Consider the following 6,412-nt stretch of genomic DNA (forward strand, 5'->3'; position numbering starts at 1 on the left):
TTATGGGGGTTTCTAATACATAGGCCCCTCAAATCCACTTCAGCACTGAACTGGTACCTTCAAAAAAAGGCTTTTGAAATTTTCTTAAGAATATGAGAAATTGCTGTTTATGTTCTAAGCCTTGTAACGTCCAAGAAAAATAACAGAATGTTCAAAAAACGATGCCAATCTAAAGTAGACATATGGGAAATGTGAACTAGTAACTATTTTGGGTGGTATAACCGTCTGTTTTACAAGCAGATGCATTTAAATTCTGAAAAATGCTATTTCTTGTAAATTTTCTCAAAATTTTGCAATTTTTCACAAATGAAGACTGAATATATCGTCCAAATTTTACCACGAACATAAAGCCCAATGTGTCACAAGAAAACAATCTCAGAATCGCTTGGGTAGGTTTAAGCATTCCGACGTTATTACCACATAAAATGAAATATGTCAGATTTGAAAAATCTAGGCTGCGTCCTTAAGGTGTCACGGAAAATTTTATTTTTTATATAATATTGCTTTTAGTAGGTCATTAAAATAAATTGTATTTATTTGTGTTGTACTTTTTATTTTTTTCTTTCTTTTTCTTCTCTATGGGGGCTACCATTTTTTTTTTCATCTCTGTATGTGTTGATTAACGACACATACAGAGATGGAATACGGCAGCTACAATGCATAGGAGTCAATGAACGGCTCCCGTCCATTGTATCTGCTCTCTGGCTCTGTACTGCGCAGACGCAGGTCAGAGTCACACAGCAGAGCAGCTGTTTGCAGGGAGAGAGCAGGCGCCATCATGAAGACCAGCTGCACTGCATGTAAGATGTGTGTGTCTGTCCCACTCTCTATCTCACAGACCCCCGCTCTCGTGACCCCCCCCCCACACCCGACGGCCCCCCCTGTAGTCGTGCAGGAGACTCTGTATAAAGGACACATGATGTAACTGTCCTGGGAATGCTGGGTGATAATATGCCCGGTGTTAGTGTGGTCACCCAGCTTTCCCAGACCCCTGTCACATTCCCAAACAGTCTCAGCACAACTAGAGAGATTTACCGTTCAGGGGTCTGGGAAAGCTGGGTGACGACAATTACCCCTCCTACTGGAGTATGTTTGGGGATGTGACTAATGAACCTCTCACACTCCAGTAGGAGGGGTAATGGTGGTCACCCAGCTTTCCCAGAAGCAGATATAACCAGGAAAGGGCTGGATTGATGGGCTGAGGGTTCACAGGGTTTTTGGTGATCCCCCTCTGTCATGTGATCAGACCTAGGTTACCGGTTCATCAGACGGGGTTCACGTGACTATAAATCTGTCCATAACAAGAGACAGTGCACTCAGGACAAGCCCTGCCCTCATGCCGTAGTTGTGGTTCTGTCTGCAGTGATGGCGGTGGGTGGCTCTGACACCCTCCTCCCCCGTCGGGTCATCTCAGGACAGAAGGGGTGTCCGGATTGGAGACACAGCGCCGCACCTGTCCTCAGGTTGTGTCTGGTATTGCAGTTCACCTCCATTGAAGTGAATAGGACAGAGCTGTAATACCACACCCGACCTGAGGACAGGTGCGGCGCCATGTTTTACTGGACGATCCCTTTAACACTTTTCTCGTGCCTGCAGAGCTGTGTGTGGGGCAGAGCGGAGTGTTAACGCGCGCCGCTGATACTTCATAGCCGCTTATCAGCTCTTTTGAAGAATCAGCGGCAAGCACCCCCCCCCCCCCCCACACACACACACACACAAACACGCAAAATCAAGTGTAATCAAGAGGTTTTTGATGTGGTTTTTATAGCAAAGAAGGGAAAGGGAGACCCCGCTGGCTGGCAGGCACAACACTGTAACAAAGTGAAACTAATCTGCGGTTAGGCAAAATAGAGAAGGGTTGCCCTTGTTTCCAGCCAGATACAGGAGTATTCAATAAGATAAAATATAACTTTTATTGGGTATGATTAAATAAGTAAATGATCAAAGACAAAACGACACTCGTTTAAAAACAAGCCAATGCTCACTGGCAGTAGAAGATCTGCGTGCTGAGATGCAAACAGTCAGTCCAGTGTAATGGGTCAGTGTTTAGACAGCGTCTGCAGTACGCTGAAATTGCAAAACAAGATCATAGCAGCGGCTGACAGTCAGTGAGACATTGCGTATAAAACATAGCGAGAAGCCCCCCCGACATGTTTCGCTACGAACGTAGCGTCCTCAGGGGTTCATATGGGGCTACTGACGGCGTATTGTGGATCCACACCCTTTTAAAGCCTCGGTCCGTCATGACAGTGGGCGTCGGTCCGCAGGGACCCAATGAAAAGAGGCTAAACAGACCGGCCGTCAATAGTGAGACGAGCGGGTCGTAAGGCCAATCAGAATGGCCAATGGACTGCACCAATCAGAAATCCAGGAGGGCGCGCCTGCGCACAAAAAGTCGGCGCACATCCTTAAAGGGTGGGAAGACCTTCTAACCGATAATTCTCTACGCATGCTTCACTACCCCTTGGACTTTGAAAAAAGTGCCTTTGATCAAATTAACCTCCAGTTGCAAAAGGAAATTGAGGATATTAAAATCTTCAGTACCACATCCGAATATAACAACTGTGAAATCAAACTACAAAGAAATATCGAAAGCCTGCAAAGAGAAATGAAGGAACGCAACACCGTAAATATATACGAGACCGCAAAGACTTTGAAACGGGACAAGCGTATTCATTCCGTAAACACACACACCCCCAGTTATCCATCGTGAAATTAGATCTACTGACTACTCTGAATCTGATATCTCCGGTACAGATGACCCTAGGCCATCCCTTGAGAATAAGAGACTGGGGACAAAGCGAAAAACCAATAACAGGAGATATAATCCTCCAAAAAGAACCTTTTTACCTCTTAAAGTAAATAAACAAATATGCCCTATACAACCTGGCCAAGAAAATCCATCCAGAGTACCCATGTCGGCTCCCTCTTCTTCCTCCTCCTATGCTTTACCCACTATGTTCACAACCAATACGGTTACCACCCCCTTCACAGCGGGGAAGAACACTGGACCATTGGGAGCAAGCATTACAGTGTCAAGTGGCACTGGGAAGAGTCCATCTACTCTAAATACTCCGTTTCCTTTTTTAGGACCACCCAATTTGGGTTGGAATCAGGTGAGTTGAGGGACTTGAAGTCAGGGGACCTGATGACTAAAAATGACAGAATGCAGATATATAATTTATCTTCTTTCCAACTGAACCCATATCAGATGGCGCTTCTACAGAAAGGCCTTTCATACCCTCCCACCCCTGGCTATGACGAATTCACTTGGACCAAAGATCTAAATTTATTTGCACGGAAGTTAGCTCTACTTAAACATTTTAAAGTTAACCCTTCTCCGAACACTCCAAATACTCCCAATGAATTGAGGACTCTTACTGACCTCGAAGCACTTCTTAATGAAAATGAATTTGGAGCTACTATGGCCACGGGTCCTTTCTCGTCTTTGCGACCAGAGTCACACATGACACCACCGTTCTCCCAATATGGCCACATCGACATATTTGTCAAGATTGTCAGTGCAGATCTACGAGGGTTAAAATACGCTAAATCCAAAGTCTTTGGTAACCTCAGTCATATGGAGCAGGTTGCATTGGATGAACTCTCTAAGAATGAATCCATCATTGTTAAGCCATCTGACAAGGGGGGTAACACTGTCGTTATGGATAGGGATGATTACACATCTATGGTCCACAGACTTTTAGATCATGTGTCCACTTATACCATTCTTGCAAAAAATCCTACCGAACAGTTCACTAGTGAATTACATTCCTTACTTTCGGAGGCAAAATCACAGTTTCTCATCACACAGGATGAGTTTAAAAGAATGTTTAATCCTAATCCAACCCTTTCAACATTCTACGCCTTGCCTAAGGTTCATAAAACATCTCGTCCAATACCAGGCAGACCTATCGTTTTCGGGGAACGATAACCTCACGCAAGGGATTAGTTATAAGTAGATGAGATGCTCTAATCCTTTGTCACAGCCTTGCCCTCCTATCTTAGAGATACTAAGGACACTGTCACCAGGATCCAGGGGATTTCTGTTACAGCCACCACCTTAATAGCCAGCATTGATGTTGAATCTCTATACACTAACATTAGACACGATCTTGGTTTAACTGCTGTGCAATATGTTTTGAGCACGAAGGGCACTCAGTTCCAAGCACACAATGGATTCATTATTTGACTACTTAAAATTATTTTATCCCACAATAATTTTATGTTCGATGGCGAATTTTACCATCAAATAAAAGGCAGTGCCACGGGCACAGTTTGTGCACCCACATATGCTAATCTTTTTTTACGGTGGTGGGAAGATAGTTTTGTTTTCACGGATGATTTATGTTTTTTTACCTGTCACATTTTATTCTGGGGTCGATACATTGATGATATTCTTATTTTTTGGGATGGGGACAAATCACTTTTCTTGGACTTTATGGAGATTCTCAACATCAATGACATAGGCATGAAATTCACTTACGAAATACACGAGAAAGAAATTAATTTCCTGGATCTCAAAATCTCGCTGGACCCTGGTGGCAGTGTGCACACCGACATCTATCAGAAGACTACTGCTACCAACAATTTCCTACATTGGGAAAGTTTCCACCCTCCGGCCATGAAAAAGGGTATTCCCATAGGACAGTATCTCAGAGCGAAAAGAAACTGCTCCGATGAGAAGTCCTTCCAATCTGAATGTGACAAACTTTGACAAATTTTGCGCACGTGGGTACCCTAAAAAGTCCCTACATAGAGCTTATGCCAGAGCTAGAGCCATCACTAGAGGGGAGTTACTTTATGGAAGAGGGAAGATAAATGCTCCATTATCACCCCAAATTAGATGCATAGGCAATTTTGATATATGCTCTCCTCAGATTTTCTAAATACTGCAAAAACATTGGCCTATTCTTCAAGCTGAGACAACCTAAACAAAACCTCACACCAAAAAATGGTGTATGCTGGGGTCCCTTATTGCAAGTAGACAACCTAGAAGCGAACCATGAAGGGACATAGCCCTTAAAGAAATAGTATACTGAATGATATACAAAAGTACAAAAAATCTTTATTAAATATAATCACCAATAACATATAATGGAATAAAAGATGGGATACATCATACACGGAGATATATACAGCAGGGTCAGATGGCATAGACCATAGACAAACAGAGTCAACCATACAAGGATGACCAAACCACGCTCAGATAGTTCATATGACAGAATTATAAACCCATGGGTATAAGGTAATAAGGCCCACACGTAGTATAGAGCTACCAGCTGATTATGACAATATGCAGAGATAGACAATAAGGTCTATCATTGCCTACAAAATATATAGCAATACATGAAAAGTGAAGCTAGAAGCATCCAAAGACAACATATAGGCTCAAATGGCCAGAAAGATATAACTCTGACGAAGCCGGTCTACAGGGCGAAACGCGCGTCGAGGCGTTCATTCATCCATCCACTTTTTTGATCTCCTGCACTCCTTATCATGTCCCAGGGTATGTGCTAGCTTTTTCAGCCTCTACATGATTGTACTACTGCGTCCAGCTATTGTCAGTTATATCTTTCTGGCCGTTTTAGCCTATATGTTGTCTAACACAGGGCTGTGTTGGGTGAATAAATTCACATTTTTTGCTGAGTGCTGCTTCTAGTCTCTTTTCTTGGATATATGTATGAGGAGTACGTCACTCCTTAATTTTTGAAGCTAGCACCAACCGTTTCTTGGCTATCTACACAGTGCCGCTCCTATACCCTGTTCTATAGTATATATATATATATATATATATATATATATATATATATATATATATATAGGTGTAACCTGTCAGTGTAACCCTGCCTGTAATGATAATGAGATGGTACATTATGAATGGTGGATCCTGTGTTATCTATATATACACGTTACCTGTCAGTGTAATCCTGCCTGTGATGATAATGAGAGGTGTGATGAGAAGTGATCTATACAGAACAGGAAGGGTCAGTCCATTATGAATTGTGGATTCTGTATTATCTATATATAGATGTTACCTGTCAGTGTAATCCTGCCTGTGATGATAATGAGATGAGTGCTGAGAAATGATCTCTACAGAACAGGAAGGGTCAGTCTATTATGAATGGTGGATTCTTTGTTATCTACATATATAGATGTTACCTGTCAGTGTAATCCTGCCTGTGATGATAATGAGAGGTGTGATGAGAAGTGATCTATACAGAACAGGAAGGGTCAGTCCATTATGAATGGTGGATTCTGTATTATCTATATATAGATGTTACCTGTCAGTGTAATCCTGTCTGTGACGATAATGAGATGAGTGCTGAGAAATGTTCTCTACAGAACAGGGAGGATCAGTCTATTATGAATGGTGGATTCTGTATTATCTATATATAGATGTTACTTGTCA

This window comes from Rhinoderma darwinii, unplaced genomic scaffold (assembly GCF_050947455.1).
Source record: "Rhinoderma darwinii isolate aRhiDar2 unplaced genomic scaffold, aRhiDar2.hap1 Scaffold_454, whole genome shotgun sequence".
Lineage (NCBI taxonomy): Eukaryota > Metazoa > Chordata > Amphibia > Anura > Rhinodermatidae > Rhinoderma > Rhinoderma darwinii.